Source organism: Scylla paramamosain, chromosome 7 (genome assembly GCF_035594125.1).
Source record: "Scylla paramamosain isolate STU-SP2022 chromosome 7, ASM3559412v1, whole genome shotgun sequence".
Lineage (NCBI taxonomy): Eukaryota > Metazoa > Arthropoda > Malacostraca > Decapoda > Portunidae > Scylla > Scylla paramamosain.
In genome coordinates, this window is record NC_087157.1 from 18,271,477 (window position 1) to 18,291,476 (window position 20,000).

The 20,000-nt window shown below is 41.0% G+C and overlaps 1 long non-coding RNA gene across 1 annotated transcript in view; it reads left to right on the forward strand.

The window, feature by feature from the left end:
- LOC135102163 (uncharacterized) overlaps positions 1–20,000 on the forward strand; it is a 67,149-nt gene that overhangs the window by 37,398 nt on the left and 9,751 nt on the right. The window contains exon 3 of the long non-coding RNA XR_010269559.1: positions 6,582–6,719. This is a non-coding gene — a long non-coding RNA (uncharacterized LOC135102163). The remainder of the gene's footprint in view (positions 1–6,581; positions 6,720–20,000) is intronic.

The following is a 20,000-nucleotide window of genomic DNA, read 5'->3' on the forward strand; positions in this document are numbered from 1 at the left end:
AACGCCAGAGGCACCTTCGCTTAGGGGGATCCTGAGGAGGGATTGGAGTGATAGGACAAGATAAAGATATGAGATTGTGATCGGAGGAGCCCAACGGAGAAGAAAGGGTGACAGCATAAGCAGAAGGATTAGAGGTCAGGAAAAGGTCAAGAATGTTGGGCGTATCTCCAAGACGGTCAGGAATACGAGTAGGGTGTTGCACCAATTGCTCTAGGTCATGGAGGATAGCAAAGTTGTAGGCTAGTTCACCAGGATGGTCAGTGAAGGGAGAGGAAAGCCAAAGCTGGTGGTGAACATTGAAGTCTCCAAGAATGGAGATCTCTGCAAAAGGGAAGAGGGTCAGAATGTGCTCCACTTTGGAAGTTAAGTAGTCAAAGAATTTCTTATAGTCAGAGGAGTTAGGAGAGAGGTATACAGCACAGATAAATTTAGTATGAGAATGACTCTGTAGTCGTAGCCAGATGGTGGAAAACTCGGAAGATTCAAGAGCGTGGGCACGAGAGCAGGTTAAGTCATTGCGCACATAAACGCAGCATCCACCTTTGGATCGAAAATGAGGATAGAGAAAGTAGGAGGAAACAGAAAAGGGGCTACTGTCAGTTGCCTCAGACACCTGAGTTTCAGTGAGGAAAAGAAGATGAGGTTTAGAAGAGGAGAGGTGGTGTTCTACAGATTGAAAATTAGATCTTAGACCGCGAATGTTGCAGAAGTTAATGAAGAAAAAGTTGAGGGGGGTGTCAAGACACTTAGGGTCGTCGACGGAAAGGCAGTCCGACCTGGGGACATTTATGGTCCCCTCCCCAGATGGGGACTCCGAGGCTGGTGTAGGAGTCGCCATGATTTTAAAATTTTTTGAGTGAAGGGTGTGTGTGTTATTAGGTGCTTGTAGTTTTGTGTGGAGGAAGAGAGTTGTCTTCAGAGGGCAGGCTGTGACTACCCCCTTGTGTTGTGAGACACAAAGGGAAACGTTCAGTGAGGTCACAGCTGGGTTTAATGATAAGTTCACAGCACCCCCTGAACAGTGCTTTAGACCTCACTGGGAGTAATTATCGTTTCGGCAGGTGTCTACTGATGTGTTGCCGTGATATCAGCAACACATCACTTACTATAAACATTCCATGACTGAGTAAATCTTCGTACATCATACACACCTGTCATAACAAACATAAAACATCAGTTAAACATCCTGCTCCTCCTTTAATAAGATCATTGATTTATAGACTGCATTACGCTTTCAAACTGCACTTACTTTCAAGTTATTCCGTCCATCTCGACCCCTCTCTGGTCAGACCCTGTGGAACCTCTGGGTCTGTGTCTGCTAATCTCCGCAACTCTCCGCTACTGAATTATTCCACTGTTACACGCTATAATATACAGTCGTTTGGGACTGTCTGTTTCTCTCAAAAAACTATCGTAATTTTCATAACATTTTACGTATCTACTATTCACATTGCTCATCTATGCATGTGATCCGCCCACAGGCGTGGTGCTTGATACAGAAGCCAGTCAGAGGGTAGGGGCAGTTTGGAGGCGGAGCGTTAAGTGGGCGTAGGCTGACTTGTCCTTCTTGGTGCCTCACGCCTCCTGGCCTACTTTCCCTTTCAAATCCTTTCTATGCCTTGCCCCTGCTATCATTACCGTTAATCCCTCCTTGACCCAGGCTGCCTTCCCATGTTGTATGGCCGTCTTCCTGTTGTGGAGTGCTTGGGTCCTGTGTCCTTGTTTGTGTTTCCTCGGTTTCCTCGATATCAAGTGCCAATTATCTTCCCTTTCCCGTGTAGTATGATCGTTTGTTATTCTCCATACTTCATTCATCTTCTCCATTTCTTCTTTCTTTTTACCTATTCTACCTTTTTTTTTTCTTTCCTCTTCCTTATTGTTTTGTTTTATTTTTTCGTTTTTTCTTCTTCTTTTTTTGACAGTACAATATATATTGTAGTGCGGGGTCACCAGAAACTCTGATTCTTCAAATTGGGTTAATGTAAGCAGTGGCGTTCCTCAATGTTCAATCTTAGGGCAGATCCTCTTCATAATATATATGAATGACATAGACGAAGGAATCAGAAGTAAACTGTCAAAATTCACAGACACTAAAATTGCTAACAAGACTGACACCAAACCAGCGTCAAATTTTGCAAAATGATGCATACACTCTCATTGAATGGTGTGAAACGTGGCTTATAACTTTAATTTTGATAAATGCCACGTATCAAATATTGGAAATAGCAATCGGCAGGAAAATTATAAAAAGTAATCCTCCATCAAAAGTTTGGATCCTGAGAAAGATCTGGGAGCTTTAGTGACAACAGATCTTGAACCAAGCAAACAATGCAGCGAAGTCATTGAAATTGCCAATAAATTAATAGTTTTCACCTTCCAATCTGAAAAAAAAAAAAATCTCACCTTATACAACTCACTTGTACGTCCTCATTTTGAATACGATGTAAAGTTTTTGTCGTTCTGTTATAAAAGGAATATTGAGAGATTAGGAAAAAAAACAATACGAAATAGAGTAACGAAAATTACTCGAAGGCTTCGCAATAAACCCAACAAGGAACGCCTTAAAGAACGAGATCTATTCTCCCTCTCCAAACGCAGGCTAAGAGGGGATCTGATATTGCTTTACTAAACTTTTAAGGCTTTCACAAATATCAGACCGGAATTCTTCCTAAGATTCAACATGTCTAATATTACAAAAACAATAGTAAATAATAGGTAAGCGATTTCAAACAAATGAAGCCAAACATTTTACTTCAACCGTGTCATAAATATGTTGAATTGTGTTCCATGAAGCGTCGTTAACTCAGGCACTGTTCACTCATTGAAAACCTGTCTTGACAAGTATGTAGACACTAATTCCCGGTTGTCATTGTTCGTGTCTGAATAACGAACACGTTCACTCCGTACTGTCCGTGCTGGCATGTAGATTGTATGTGGTCGAAGTAGTCCTCCTGTCTTTCTTTAGTTTCCTCTCACACTCCATGTTGTTTTTTCTGTACAACATGGTACCATTTTTCATGTGACCCTTGCCTGGAGGGATAGGGGGTGGGGGATGGAAGGACCCTTCTTCTGTGCTATCCTTTCTCTACCACTAATAGAGTAGAATATTTACCCAAACAGACTTACAGGGACCTCTTGGTCTGTTACTGTTTGGACTTCTTTTGTATTCGTTTGGTTCCTCTTTCTGTGCTATCCTGTTTGTCTCTTCCACTAGTTAGCGTAGAGTAGTTACCCAAACAGCCCAGTAAAGACCTCAGGAACTTTTGCTCTTTAGGCTTTGTTTTTATTCTCCTCCTCCTCCTCCTCCTCCTCCTCCTCCTCCTCCTCCTCCTCCTCCTCCTCCTCCTCCTGCTCCTCCTCCTCCTGCTCCTCCTCCTCCTCCTCCTCCTCTTCCTCCTCCTCCTCCTTCTCCTCCTCCTCCTCCTCCTCCTCCTCCTCCTCCTCCTCCTCCTCCTCCTCCTCCTCCTCCTCCTCCTCCTCCTCCTCCTCCTCCTCCTCCTCCTCCTCCTCCTCCTCCTCCTCCTCCTCCTCCTCCTCCTCCTCCTTCTCTCATCACATGATGAACAATTAGCTGTGAGGGGCATTGAAAACTCAAGGACCCAATCAGTGACTGTCATAGGGATTTGAGGTACCAGGGGTCACTGCTGCAGGAGTGCGGCGCTCCTTTACGAGAAGTGCACTCTTATAGGAGTCGCATGGTAGCCGGAGCCTGATTGACTGATGCCTCCCTTGAAAGCGCCAGGCACAGTATAGAGAACCCAGCAAGCCCACTTTTGTTACACTTTTTTTTTTTTCAATTTTCCGCGCATGACGTCACGTTGTCGGAGATCAGGACTGCCAGATTTCGCCTTTTTTAGGCCAAAACATAATTTTTGGCTTTTTTCATGCATTTGGTCTAAGGATATCTAGTTTGCCATGAATTACATTATTATTATTATTATTTTTTTTTTAATATGTTACGTATATATGCTCTATTTGGCCATAACAAGTTTATTTAATATGGTAAGTTTGTTCACCGCCACCTAAGACAAAACTTTTTTTTTCAAGTTGTCGAGTGCACGTATGTTTTCCTTTATTTTCCTTCTGTTACCATGGTTATCCTTGCAGTTTTTCCCATTTTCTCTTATTGCTATTGAATAACAATAAGGGAAAATTGGACAAATCAACTGGGTGATGATGCTGATGACGCGCGAGTCCACGGCTGAAGTCTGGCGTGTTTTTTTTTTTTTTTTTTTTTTTTTTTCAAGCGGCTGATGTAATTTAAAGCTTCCTATCAACAGCTACCTGTGTTCATGAACAAGCCAGGAGTACGTTGATAGGGTGCTGTCTATGGTAGTACCGTATATTTTGTTATGATGAGTCATTGGTAAACTCGTTTTCCATTCCCCAAAAGCGATCGTTCTGGTTGTTTATATTTATGTCGAGTGGGAAAGAAAAATGTCTAGAGCAGTGTCATTGAACTGTAGGCCCGCGCGCCAGTTGATTTAGTGTGGCCCGCGTGCACTCATTGATTAATTTTATATGTGGAAAAAAATACTTAAATGATATTCAGCAAAGGTCAAGTGTGTGGAATAATAACGATTAGCTTGTTATGACATTGCTGCTACAATAACATAATGCCTGCAGAGCGAAAGTCCTTCCCCATGGTTATGAAGTAGGGACGTAGGTATATGGTACACGTCATGAACACGGCCACTTCTTTGTGCCAAGAACGTTTTCATAATGTGTTGTTAGTATTTTTGCATTCACTCCTGAACCCACCAATCTCAGTTAGTGTACATTGGATTGGGGTCAGGTTTCAGATGAGGCGTCGGGAGCTGTATGGCCTTAGGCCTAGTTGCCTAGCAATTACCGTTACAAGTAACTCTATTCCACTGTCGGTATTCTCACACTGGAATTGAATTCTTTGAATTCGTTTCCGTTTTTTGGCCCAGGCGAAGGACTGACGAAGTACGCGGCACTTGTATACACAGATCGCCACTCCAGTAGTCCGCTATAGCCCAGTGCTCAGTACACATCGTGTAATATTTGGTAAATTCTGAAGTGGAATAATATCAACTTTGGGTTTTTTTACTGCATGTTTTTTTTGCATGTGCTGTAGGATGGACAGGTGTAATGGTGTGTTGTTATTGTTGTTGTTGTCGGTGGTGGTGGTGGTGGTGCAGCACAGGGTAGGGTTCCAGAAGGCTGCTCCATAACCAAGGAATTCCTGCCTCTGTAAAGTTCTCTGATCTTACCTACTGCTATTTGTACTCCACGACATACTCCCACAAGTCAACAGTTATCTAATTATCACTGTGGGATGAACGTTCACATTAGAATGAGCAGCAGTTTTTCTTATTGAACTTTTGGTGCTGCATGAACACAGGAAGGGAAATGATGTGTTCAAATATATCTTGTTTACCGTTGGGGTTTCATGGCGTAGTGACAGTCTTGGGAACCCAGTGTCATATCCCATACAAAATACAATAAATAAATAACGTCATGAAAATAATTCATATCGTAATTATTTAATACATACTGGCGTGAACATAAGGTGGTTAAATAGAGGAACTTTACAAAAAAGATGGGGAAGATGGGGAAATAGACCAATTTAAAAAAAAAGAAAAAGGGCCCTCGTGGCCCAGTGGGTAGAGTGATGCACTTTGAGTTTGGCGTGAGGGAAGTGAGGGGCGCGTAGGTTCGAAAACCCCTCTCGGAACTCACAAAAACCTTGAAAGTGCATCCCTCCATCACCATGTGTGATGGAACTGCCCACGGGGAGGAGGGGAGGTGAGTGCGCAGCACCTCCCTACCCCTCCCCAGGGGAGGAAGGCACCGCCTTACCGGCCCCCGGGAGAGCAAGGGAGGTGAGTGCACAGCGCTTCCCTTCTCTCCCCTACCTAACCCTGGCAAGTCTACGGACTACCAGGCAAAAAATAATAAAAAAAAATAAATAAATAAATCAATAAATAATAAATAAAGGTAAGTGCATAGCACTTCTCTTCACCTAACAGAATAAAAAAATATAAAGGTGAGTGCATAGCACTTCCCTTCTCTTCCAACCTACCAGGCAAAAGATAGAAAAAAAAAATGAAGAATTAAGGTGAGTGCATAGCACTTCCCTTGTCTCCGGCAAAAGATAGAAAAGAAAAAATAAAGAATTAAGTTGAGTGCATAGCACTTCCCTTGTCTCCTAACCTACCACGCAAAAAAAAAATAAAATAAATAAAATAAAATAAAATAAATAAATAAATAAAGATAAATAAATAAATAAATAAAAATAAATAAAAACCTCCTTACCACCTCGGACCTCGGGAGAGCAAGGGAGGTGAGTGCACAGCACTTCCCTTCTCTCCCCAAGTCTACGGACTGCCAGACCAAAAAGAATAAAATATATATAGGTATAAAAAATAATAAAAGTAATAAAAAAAGATAAATGAAAAAAGAAGTAAATAAAACAAAAACAATAAAACTCCTACACCCCCCTCAATAAAACTGACTGAGTCTGGCAATCAACAATAAATAATAAAAATAAAACAATACCAACTGACTGACCCTGACAACTCCAAAGACCACCACCCACCTGGGAAGCACGGGAGGTGAGTGTGCAGCACCTCCCTACCCTTCCCAGTCTCCCAGTTTGACTTTGACCACCAATCTGACTCATCCTACCAACTCCAAAGAGCAACTCCAACTGTACAGACCACCACCACCACCACCCTTCTGATCTCGGCAAGGTGAGTGCGTAGCACTTCCCTGGACTGACCCTGACTGACTGACCCTGGCAACTCCAAAAACAACCAACCTGACTGACTTACAGATATGTAATCACCTAACTGACTGGCCCTGGGGAGCATGGGAGGTGAGTGTGCAGCACCTCCCTACACTTCCCAGTCTCCCAGTTTGACCTGACTCATCCTGGCAACTTCAAAGAACAACTCCAAATGTACAGACCAACAGTACCTCCTACTCTGTGTCCCACTCTGACCCTGATCCATACATCCCTACATCCTACCCTGTCCTTGCTAGGTGAGTGCGTAGCACTTCCCTACCACCTGCCTTACTGACCCTGGCAACCATAAAAACAACCAACCTGACTGACCTACAAATCTTACTGTAATCTGGCAACAGACCACCAAACTGACTGACTCTGGGGAGCATGGGAGGTGAGTGTGCAACACCTCCCTACCCTTCCCAGTCTCCCAGTTTGGCTTTGACCACCAATGTGACTCATCCTACCAACTCCAGATGTACAGACCACCACCACCACCCCTCTGATCTTGGCAAGGTGAGTGCGTAGCACTTCCCTTGACTGAGTGGGCCTGACTGACTGACCCCCGCAACTCCAAAAACAACCAATCTGACAAATGTTACAAATGTAACCTGGGGAGCATGGGAGGTGAGTGTGCAGCACCTCCCTACCCTTCCCTACCCTTACCAAAATAAATGAAAAAATAAAAAATAAATAAAAACAAAAATAAATAAAGTAAAAACAATAAAACTCCTACTTCCCCCTCAATAAAATGACTGAGTCTGGCAATCTACAATAAATAATAAAAATAAAACAATACCAACCTGACTGACCCTGACAACTCCAAAGACCACCACCCCACCTGGGAAGCACGGGAGGTGAGTGTGCAGCTCCTCCCTACCCTTCCCATCCTTCTAGTTTGACTTTGATCCCCAATCTGACTCATCCTAGGAACTCTAATTGTACCGACCACCACCAGTACTCCCCACCCTGGCAACTGACCCTGGCAAGGTGAGTGCGTAGCACTTCCCGTGACTCATCCTGGCAACTCCAAAGACCCACCATCCTGACCGCCCCTGGGAAGCATGGGAGGTGAGTGTGCAACACCTCCCTACCCTTCCCAGTCTCCCAGTTTGGCTTTGACCACCAATGTGACTCATCCTACCAACTCCAGATGTACAGACCACCACCACCACCCCTCTGATCTTGGCAAGGTGAGTGCGTAGCACTTCCCTTGACTGACGGGGCCTGACTGACTGATCCCGGCAACTCCAAAAACAACCAACCTGACTGATGTTACAAATTTAACCTGGGGAGCATGGGAGGTGAGTGTGCAGCACCTCCCTACCCTTCCCAGTCTTCCACCAACCTGACTTGAATTTTGACTGGGGAGCAAGGGAGGTGAGTGTGCAGTACTCCTACTATCCCCACTCTGAATACCCTATCACCAACCAATTCAGACCACCAAACTGTCTTAGAAGAACAAGAACAGAAAGCAACGCCATCAGAGGAAGAAGAAGCAGCAGCAGCAGCATTACCGCCATCAGAGGAAGAAAACAAGAAAAAGAAGCAAAGAAAAAGAATTACCACCACTGTTATCGGAGGAAGAAACAGCAGCGTCACCGCCATCAGAGGAAGAAACATATATATGTAAACTACGACTGGTCAAAGTTTTTGTGGCACCAGGCTAAGTTCGACCTGTGATGGGTTGTGTTTAGCGACGCCTTGAGATGAGAGGGAAAAAAGTTCCAGGGGTTCATGAAAGGAAAGTACGCTAACAGGGGACTGATTGTGAAAGTGCCAGGCAAGGCTGCTGCTTCAGACATCCACACTTCAACTTCAACTATGCATGGAAGAATGTTGCTGTATTCTTCCTCCTATTCCTCCTCCTTTTTTCTTCCGCAGAAGACTGTCTTATTACTCTGTTCAAAGCAGCAGTTCTTGTATAAGACTTGCAAACCTGTGTTCACTCATCCCAACTATCCAGAAATATATCTAATCTTCTAAAGGTCTGGCATCACGTGTTCAAGAGATTTATGTGTATTTTTTTATTTTATTTATGGTGGTGGTGGTGGTTGTGAAGGTGTAAATCTAGAATGAGAGTGAGCGTCTTTGTGTTTCCTCCACTGGGACGAAGAAAGAGAACAGGGATTCCTCATACTCCAGGAATTGCTTTTGTTTCCAGAAAACCTTGAATAGTAAAGAAAAATTATTATTTGCTAGTTTTATCAAACTTTCTGTGGCACCAGGGTAAGTTTGACCTGTGATGGGCTGTGTTTAGAGATATCGCAATTTTTCACACTTGAGAGTATATTTCACTCTTATAATGAACGTACAAACTACAGCAGGAAACCAAAATAATGCTAAAAATGGAAGCATGGATTAAAGGATGCCAAATGTATAAATACATTAATAGTTTTAAATACCGAAGGAAAGACGGTAATTGTATTTCTTGCTACACATTTATATTTAACAAGTGAAGACAGACGTAGGTTGAAAACCAGCCCGGGAAGGAATGTCTGGCGCGTGGCGCTCCTCAAGGCGTCTTGCCTCGCCGGCACAACAATACATAAAGGACTGAGATGTGAATTAACACTGAAAGAACACTGGCCGGTGAGGTGCTCCTGCAGGGCCGAGGTGGACAGGTGTTTGTCCAGGATGCCTCGTGTTACTTCTCACCGCGTGTTTTATCTGTTGGAGATTATTACACTTAATATGCTGCTGTTGCTGCTGCTGCTGCTGCTGGTGCTGCTGAAGCTGGTGCTGCTGCTGCTGTTGCCCTCGCTGATCTTGCTGCTCTTGTTGGTATTGCTGCTTTTACTTCCTTCATCAATAACTACCAGAAAAACTGCTTCTGCTGCTGCTGCTGCTGCTACTACTACTACTACTACTACTACTACTACTACTACTACTACTACTACTACTACTACTACTACTACTACTACTACTACGACTGCTGCTGCTGCTGCTGCTGCTGCCGCTGCCGCTGCCGTTGTTGCTGTTGCTAATGTTGTATATGTAATGTACATATATATGTATATATGTTTTTCATTTTATCCTTCCTTCTCTCTGCTATATATATATATATATATATATATATATATATATATATATATATATATATATATATATATATATATATATATATATATATATATATATATATATATATATATATATATATATATATATATATATATATATATATATATATATATATATATATATATATATATATATATATATATATATATATATATATATATATATATATATATATATATCTCTCTCTCTCTCTCTCTCTCTCTCTCTCTCTCTCTCTCTCTCTCTCTCTCTCTCTCTCTCTCTCTCTCTCTCGGGAGTTCGTTGATGAATTGGCATGTTCTCATGACTCTCTACCAGTATTTATTGGTGTTTCATCTTTTTCTATCCTGCAAGAGTCTGCTCCCGGGAATTCGGTATGGTAGTTGTACGGCGATAAATAATATTTCAGTGCGATCTTTGCAATATTTTCCTATATCTATGAAAGCTTTCGTTACTGTGGAGTGTGGCTCGAATATTATTATTGTTTTTTTTTTTAATATAAATATTTTCGTTATATTTGTCCAGCACATTTTTGTTTATGCGCTAAGAAAGAAAGTGACCATTTAAATCCCGAAGTTTAATTTCATTTGTATAAAGAAGTTTAAATTAGAGAGCGAAATGAAGAAGGACTCCTTAACGTGTGGGAAGTGCCTGCCAACCTACTATGGAGGGTGTGCTGCGTAAATCATGATTGTATAGGAGCGTGATGTAACATGTTCACACTGATACCACTTACAGACAAGCCTTCGAGTACCTTGGTATTTCGTAGTAGTGGTTTAAATAATGTTTTGACTTGTTTAGTTAATCATCAGAGAGAGAGAGAGAGAGAGAGAGAGAGAGAGAGAGAGAGAGAGGGGGGGGGGGCAGGTAGGCAGGAGGGCAGACGGTGAAACAGACAGGCAGGGAGGCAAGCAACCAAGCAAGCAAGCAAGCAAGCAAGCAAGGAAGCAAGCAAGCAAGCAAGCAGGGAGGCAGACAGACTAACGGGCGGGGAAAGAGGTGGATAGACATACAAAAAAGAAAGAAAGAAAGCAGGCAGACAGACAGGTTGACAGGGAAATAGTCAGGCTAACTTGAAGAGGATAGGCAGGCAAAGAAGCAGGCAGACAGGCAGGCAGGCAAAAATAGAAGGCAAGGAAGCAGACAGAAAGACAGACAAATAGACAGAGGGACAGATGGATGTGCGGGCAGGCACAGACATGGACAAAGTAGTTTTAAATAGCGGCAGAAACTGGAATATTTCATTCCAATGAATATATTTTCACAATTGTTTTGTAAAATACTTTAATAAATAGTTTATCGTGCCCTACAGTGAGTACTTAACCAAAAGTCAAACTGAATTAGTCAGTGGGATATTAATACAGCATAATGTTTGCACAATATAAACGTATGCCTCTTCCGTGGTGTTGTGAGGAGTAAACATAGGAGAAATTAGTTAAATCTAGAAAGGTAGCTAGCTCAGGGAAGATGAGAAATAGCTTAAGTATTTACCACACAAAATGTAGCAGTATTTTGAATAAAATAGACTTGCTTAGAAGAATAGTGTGTGTAGAGAAATTTGATATCATTGGCTTAACTGAAACTTGATTAGATATGTGAGGAAAAATATTTAATCCAGAGGTCAAGATAGATGGTTATACATTGTTCTATAAAGATAGGGAAAACAGGAGAGGAGGAGGCGTCGCGTTATACGTTAGGGACACATTACAGTATTGTATTAACAGTAGATTTAAAACAGATAGCAGTAGTAGTACAGCAATGTACAGTAGTGGGAGTAGTGTACAGATCACCGACCAGTACAAAGGAAATTAACACCTCACTGTGGCAGGAAATAAATAGAGCAGGCAGGTACAGTCAGGTATGTGTGGTAGGAGATTTTAATTTTAGAAATATCGACTGGAGTCTGATGGTGGGTAAGAAGGAAGCAGAATTTTTTAAGGTAATTCAGGATAATTTTTTAAAACAGGTAGTCGTAGATCCCACAAGGGGGAATAATATTCTAGATTTAATTCTTACTAACAGGGAGGAAGCAGTCACGTAGGTAGAGGTTGAAGGACAGCTAGGTAACATTGACCATAGGGAAATTAGGTACAATTTAAAATGGGAAGAAACTTTTAGAAGCAAAAACACTAGTAAAATACTTGACTTTAGGAGAGCAGAATTTGAGGAATTAAAAAGGTACCTCCAAGGAGTTGACTGGCAACGGATGCAGGGTGAGGTCAGGTCCGGGACGGAGTTGAGAGAGATAAGGCAAGATGTGAGAGGTGAGGTGAGGTGTGAGGGTGTAGGACAAGAGGAGGTAAGATGTGTTCCGAAGGGGCGGAGGAGAGAGGGAGGGGTATATGGGTGTGAGCATGGTGGAATGTCAGGTCATGCTGAAATGAGAGAGGTGAGGTCGAGGCGAGTAGATGAGCGAGTAGAGAGGATGGTAGGGGCTGAGATGAGGGAATTAGTTGAAGTAAATGTAGATGAATTGTATAAATATTTCGTAAAGTTCATACAGGTCAGTTAGCATATATCCCGTATAGGGCAATAAGATCACAGAAAAATTATCCTAAATGGATGACTGCTAGATTAAAACATTATATAGGGTGGAAAAGAAGTATATATAAGACATTAAGGGCAGGTGAAGAAGTTTTAAGGTCACAATATAATGAATTAGTTAGAACAGTCATGAAGTTAACGAGGAAAGCTAAGGGCAATTATGAATTAAGTGTAGCCAGCCATGTGAAGACGGACCCCAAGGGATTTTATCAGGAATAGAGGACGAAGAATAAGGATATTATAGGTCCATTAAAGGCAGCAGATGGGGAACTGGTTAGTTCTGGGAAGGAGATTAGTAAAATTCTGAATGAGTATTTTTCATCTGTCTTCACCCAGGAAAGCATGCAGGATATGCCAGATAGTGAACAGATGTTTAGAGCAGATGAGAATGAGAAGCTGACATATTTCCATAAGTAGAGAGTTAGTGGAACAGGAGATAGATAGGCTAAAAAAAGTTCAAGACACCAGGACCAGATGAAATATATCCCAGAGTACTTAAGGAATGCAAAGAGGTTATTAGTGAGCTGTTAGTCTCTGTCTTTAGGAAATCACTTGAGTCAGGTGAGGTACCAGTAATGTGGAAGCAGGCTAATGTAGTACCCATCTTTAAGAAAGGAGATAAAACTTTAGCGTCTAACTATAGATCTGTCAGCTTAAATTCAGTTATAGGTAAAATATTAGAGTTAATAAGAGCGAGGAACATTAGGGAACATTTAGACAAACATAACTTGATAAATTAATCACAGCATGGCTTCACGAAGGGGAAGTCTTGCATGACAAACTTGTTAAGTTTTTACAGTAAAGTGTACGAGGCAGTAGATAATGGTGATAATTATGATATCTTGTATCTGGACTTTAGTAAAGCATTTGACAAGGTACCCCATGAAAGGCTCCTGAGAAAGGTTAGGGCACACGGGATAGATGGGAAGGTGTTAGGCTGGATAGGGTCATGGCTTAGCGACAGGCGAGAAAGAATTGTAATAAACGGCTCGAAATCCAAGTGATGTCATGTAATCAGTGGGGTGCCATAGGGATCAGTATTAGGGACATTGTTATTTTTAATATATATCAATGCCTTGGTTAGTGGAATTAGTAGTGATGTTAGTAAATTTGCGGATGACACAAAGATAGATTAATTAGATCAGAAACGGGTGCCTTCGCCTTGCAGGCAGATTTAGGATGAATGAATGGACGGACATATGGCAAATGCAATTTAATATCAATAAATGTAAAGTACTTAGCGTAGGTAGAGGAAACCCACACAGTAGGTACACATTAAACGAACAATCTCTGGTAGTTACAGGGTACGAGAAAGATTTAGGAGTTATAGTTAGCTGTGAACTCCGTCTAGGAAAACAATGCATAGAGGCTAGAAACAGGATAAATAGGGTACTAGGATTAATTTTTAGGAGTGTTAAAAGTAGAATGCCGGAAGTAATATTAATGATATTCTTGGCGCTGGTCAGACCTCATCTAGACTACGTTGTGCAATTCTGGTCTCCACATTACAGGAAAGATATAGGTGTATTAGAATCAGTACAGAGGAGAATGACAGAAAGGATACAGGGGATGAGGAGTATTCCTTACGAGGCGAGATTGAAGTCATTAAATTTACATTCTTTAGAGAGACGTAGGTTAAGAGGGGACGTGATAGAAGTCTTTAAGTTCCCTTTCAGTAGTCCAGGAGTCAAGCAATATTTTCATTCTTTCATCCCTTTCATTGGTAAACTTTGGAATTCTCTGCCTGTTTCTGTTTTTTCCCCTTCCTGTGACTAGTTGTTTTAAGAGTATTGAGGCACTTCCAGAAACATATTTAGTTTTTTTATTGACTTTTAATTTTTTATCTTTTTTTTTTTTTTTTGTCTGTATGTATGGAAGCGGCAACTATAAAAGATTTTTTTTTCTTCCTCTGTTTGCCATTCGCCAAGAAGATATGAGAGCGTGAGTATAAATAATGGCTATATGGAAATGTAAGAATACCATTTTATACTGACTCTAAATTAAACATGTATTGCATTGTTTACTCCAGTTTACTCAAGTTGAACCGTCCGATATCTTTTGCATCTAAATGATTTTTGTGTTCAGCTATTTGATTTTTTATTTCCAAATGCAGCTCCATGTTTTTAAGAAGCACAGAGGGTTGGAGAAAGACAAATCTTTCCTGAGTCTTAATAGCTGAATGTTAATAACAGTAGTAGTAGCAATAGTAGTAGTAGCAGTAGTAGTACTAGTAGTAGTAGTAGTAGTAGTAGTAGTACTACTACTACTACTACTACTACTACTACTACTACTACTACTACTACTACTACTACTACTAGTAGTAGTAGTAGTAGTAGTAGTTGTTGTTGTTGTTGTTGTTTTTGTTGTTGTCGTTGTTGTTGTAGTAAAGAGCAGGATTATTTTCTGGAGTGACACCAATTCAGTGTTTGTATAATTTGTATTTTCTTACTATTACTCCACACCTTGTCAATCCATGCAAGGAAAAAAAAGAAAAGCAAAAAAAGAAAACGTTTATTAAAAAAGTGAGAGGGAAGACCAGCAAGTGAAACACGCCCTGCCTTCTCCATAGACTTGACGTGTTTACTGCCGCGCTTCCTGCCTGATAATTGTACAGTCTTACGCTGGAGGCGCTTAATGTGGTGCATTTGTATGAAAGAATTTACTTTTTGCCATGAATCTCTCTCTCTCTCTCTCTCTCTCTCTCTCTCTCTCTCTCTCTCTCTCTCTCTCTCTCTCTCTCTCTCTCTCTCTCTCTCTCTCTCTCTCTCTCTCTCTCTCTCTCTCTCTCTCTCTCTCTCTCTCAGCTGGAATTATGATTTCACTGAGTGGTTTAAGAACATATTCACATGTTATTCATGAGCCATCACATCCAGCAGCAGGCAGGAGGAGGAGTAGGAGTAGGAGAAGGAGGAGGAGGAGGAGGAGGAGGAGGAGGAGGAGGAGGAGGAGGAGGAAAAGGAAAGAACACAAAGGAATACAAAGGAATGCAACGGAAGACCAAACCTTGAGTTACTGACGAGGCTGTTTGGATAATTATTCTACATTAACTATTATTGGGAGATACAGGATAGTACAGAAGGTTCCTCCCCACCAATCTCTCCAGCAGAAGCTGACAATATACAGGAATTGATACCACGTGGTATAGAAAAACCACATAGAACTTAAGAGAATAGTGAGGGAAAGAGTTGTGGTCTGTCTTCTTTTGTTTGTGAGGGAGAGTGTAACTGCATGATAGTTGTGTGATGTGGTGTGTGCGTAGCGCAGGTGAAGGCACAGTTTGGTTGTTGAGGGGTGGTGCAGAATCCTTGCGTTGCGCTTTCCAGGAAGCGGCAGTCAGTCAGGCCACAGCTTCGGTCACTGTGTTTGTGTACCTTTCCCTTTAGGGCTGGATTCACAGGTTATCGCCTGCAACTTTGACCTCTAGTACTTAAAATCACAAAGTTGATCAATAACAGGAGAATTCGGACGAAGAAAATGAGGATTACAACATGTGATTACATAGGATAACCAAAACAAACACTCCCTCAGGTCTTTACATAACGCTTTGGAATTAATTTAGATTAACTACCCTTTAGTAAAGTAAGCTAGAGCAGTGTATGACTGCCAAACCGACACGCCCTCGTCCTTGTGCTGGCGTGGGAAAACCATCGCGCTGTGTGGGAAAAAACTGGCTGCGTTTTGATTGGAAAGGATGAAGTGAGATTCTATTATTATTCCTATGCAAAAAAAGGAGGAGGAGGAGGAGGAGGAGGGTAATAACAGCATTAGTAAAAACATCCACTTCAAACACCCCTTTGTCTGTGCCTTTGGACGCACAAATTACGTCAGAATGTTACGTCATAATGAATAAGACAAGTGAAGAAGCTTACTTCCTTTTGAATACCGTCTTTTCGGAAATGTTGATTTTTTTTCTATTTTGTGCAAAAGACAAAAAAAAAAAAAAAAATTTTAGTAGAGTGAAAAAAATCTACAATTCACCCTAAGAAGGAGGAACAGAAAAATTACGAACTATACCACCACAACCACCACCACTACTACTACTACTACTACTACTACTACTACTACTACTACTACTACTACTACCACCACTACCACCACACTTCACTCTCAACTTCTCCCATTTTCAAGAATTCCTCTCTTCTCTTCCCTTGCTCCACCATCCTTCATCCTCTCTCCCTTACGTTCCATCCTTCCTTTCGCCGACATAATGCTTGCAACAGACTCCCCTCCTCTTCCTCCCCCTCCTCCTCCAGTCCCGTAGCATTAGCAGGGCCTTGTCTCCCCTTATAAGCAGGGATGCTTAGTGGAACATGTCGAAATAGCGTTGCCTAGCCGCCGCCGAGTATAGGAGTGTATTGAGGGTGCATTATCTCGGTACAGTGGCGGTGAGCGGGGAGATGGGTCGGTGAGTATGTTCAGGCGCAGATAGAGAAATGTGTTATTGGTCTGACGAATTGATTAATGAATAGGTATCTGGTTGAACAGGTAGATTTACAGATAGATGGTTGGATGGGTAAATGGTTAAATAGATCGACTGACTGATAAATAGATTTATATATAGATGGACAGATGGATGGATAGATAGATTGATAGATACATGATTAAATGAATAGGTATATAAGTAGATATTTATATATATAGATGGGAAGATAGACAGTTCAGTAAGTAGAAAATAGATTACATAAATAGACAGACAGACAGATAGACTCTGATAATAGTACATAGGTGGGAAAATATGTTTATAAATTCCCGTTTATTGATAAGAAGGTGGAAGTAGTAGATATGGAGAGATATACAGATAAAACATCGACGAATGGGTAGGTAAGTGAAGAAACACAGGATGGTTGAAGAGCAATATACATAAACAAATAAGAAGAAAGTGGAAGTGTAAGCGATGAATCAGATAAAGAGAAAAATTAGCTGTATATTGATGGACAGAACATATAGAAATGCAACTGTAAATCATGGTAAACAAACTAAGATAAATAAAGGTATGTACTATGTTAGAAGGAAATGACATTAGAGAGTCAGCCAGCACATCAGACATTCAGAAAGCAGGACAGACAAAGACACAGAGACACACTGACTGATGGGTGCATATGCCAAATGAAATAGTAAACAAACATTCTTATACAGAATCATTACAAATAGAAAAATATCAGAAACTTTGAGGCAGACAGACTGAATTTCGCATAACGAAAATATTTGTATGTTCATGTTTGGTAACTTACACACGAGCAATGGATAAAAAAGAGAGATTTTACATATAAACCTAGAGAAACAAAGGAAAGCAAAACATTATAAAACAAAAAAGACACATAAAAAAAAAGATTCCTCCTGTGAATCAAGTTGCAGACAGAGGCGCCCACACACACACACACACACACACACACACACACACACACACACACACACACACACACACACACACACACACACACACACACACACACACACACACACACACACACACTTTCCTGTCGCCAAAAATACACACAATTCTCCTGCTACTCTATGAATTACCTTACTAGAAATTAAAAATGCATATTATAAATTTTTTATATTGTTGTGTGGATCACTGGAATTGTGTTGAAACCATGGAGAGAGAGAGAGAGAGAGAGAGAGAGAGAGAGAGAGAGAGAGAGAGAGAGAGAGAGAGAGAGAGAGAGAGATCGGATGTCACACAATACACATGCATATATATCGTGCACATTATTCTTCCTCTTTCTTTTTTCTTTCTTGCGACATTTGGAAAAAGCAAATGTTGAGATAGTGTGTGTGTGTGTGTGTGTGTGTGTGTGTGTGTGTGTGTGTGTGTGTGTGTGTGTGTGTGTGTGTGTGTGTGTCTGTTTGTGTGTGAAATAATAGACAAACGGACAGACAAACAGATACATTACAATACACAAAATTGCACATAAGCTGGGGACAGAGACTCCCATCCAATCACGCACCCACCCACACAAGACAGACAGAAGGTCAAAGATATACTGATATACGTACTGACATACATTCTTCATCTCTTCGGTCAATATGAAGACGCTACACGAACTTACATATTGTACTGTGCGTCTCGAAGGAGTAACGCCGGGAGATGACAACGTCCGCCCTTTACTACTCAGGGAAGCACAGGGACTGAGTGTGTTGCTGGCAGTTTGTTGCAGTTTTAGGATTCCCGAAGGCTGACGAAGAGTTTTAAAAGTAAGAATGTATTGGAGAGAGAGAGAGAGAGAGAGAGAGAGAGAGAGAGAGAGAGAGAGAGAGAGAGAGAGAGAGAGAGAGAGAGAGAGAGAACACAAACATAAAATCGGAGAGAATGAAAAAGAAAGTTTAAAGTAAAAAAAGAATGAAAAAAAAAGCTTCAATCGTATAGACAAGTAAATGTATATACATGCTGACACACGCACAGACACACACACACACACACACACACACACACACACACACACACACACACACACACACACACACACACACACACACACTTTGACAGTCATAGCACCACACAAAAAGGAAAAAAAGCCAGAAAATAACAGAAAGAAGTGAAAAAAAGAAAACATTGAAAGACATACGCCGTAGTGAACAAGTGACATTAGGAAGAGAATGTAATCTAATATTAGTAGGTGCCTGAAGTTACTCGGAGAATGACATCATACTTAAAGGAAAGTGAGGAAAGAAAATAGCATGCTTTAACTTGGAAAAATAAACAAACTGCGGTAATGAACAAGGAAAATATGAGGAAATAAAGCACTAAAGTGGGAAAATGTGTAGCAGATTGAAAGGAAAAAAAATGAAATTAAGTGCTAAAAATGGGTGATGCCTACTAAGAGAGAGAGAGAGAGAGAGAGAGAGAGAGAGAGAGAGAGAGAGAGAGAGAGAGAGAGAGAGAGAGAGAGAGAGAGAGAGAATGTGTCTTTCCTGTCACCTCAGATAAAAATCTATATATTTTTTACGACATTTCATTGGCGCTGAAGAACACAGACAATGAAAAAGTAAATATAACGGTTCCTTGTTTCATATTTATTTTTTATGACATTTTATGAGACAAGACTGTACTTCGGTATCCTTATGTTATATTGTTATTTTGTCTTTTTATTTATTTATTTATTCTCTGCTTATTACTTATATCTAATACATATACTTTTACTGTCCTTTGTTTTCTAACATTATTTTGTTATTTTATGCTGTTTCTTTATTGTTTACATTGCTGCACTTGAGTGTTTTTTTTTTCTTTTTGTAAGAGGGAAAAAAGACATTTCGGATTTTATCTGTGGAAAGAAAACGTGTGTGGGATTTTTCTGAGGAACGTTATTCGTGTGTTGAGAGAGGAGGGTTTTTAAAGTTCATTAAATCTCTCTCTCTCTCTCTCTCTCTCTCTCTCTCTCTCTCTCTCTCTCTCTCTCTCTCTCTCTCTCTCTCTCTCTCTCTCTCTCTCTCTCTCTCTCTCTCTCTCTCTCTCTCTCTCTCTCTCTCTCTCTCTCTCTCTCTCTCTCTCTCTCTCTCTCTCTCTCTCTCTCTCTCTCTCTCTCTCTCTCTCTCTCTCGCTTTAGTTAACAGTGGAACCTTGCACAGTTTAAGTGGATGAGGAGAGAAAATAGAGATACAGATGGATGGATGGATAGATAGATAGGTAGAGAGATAA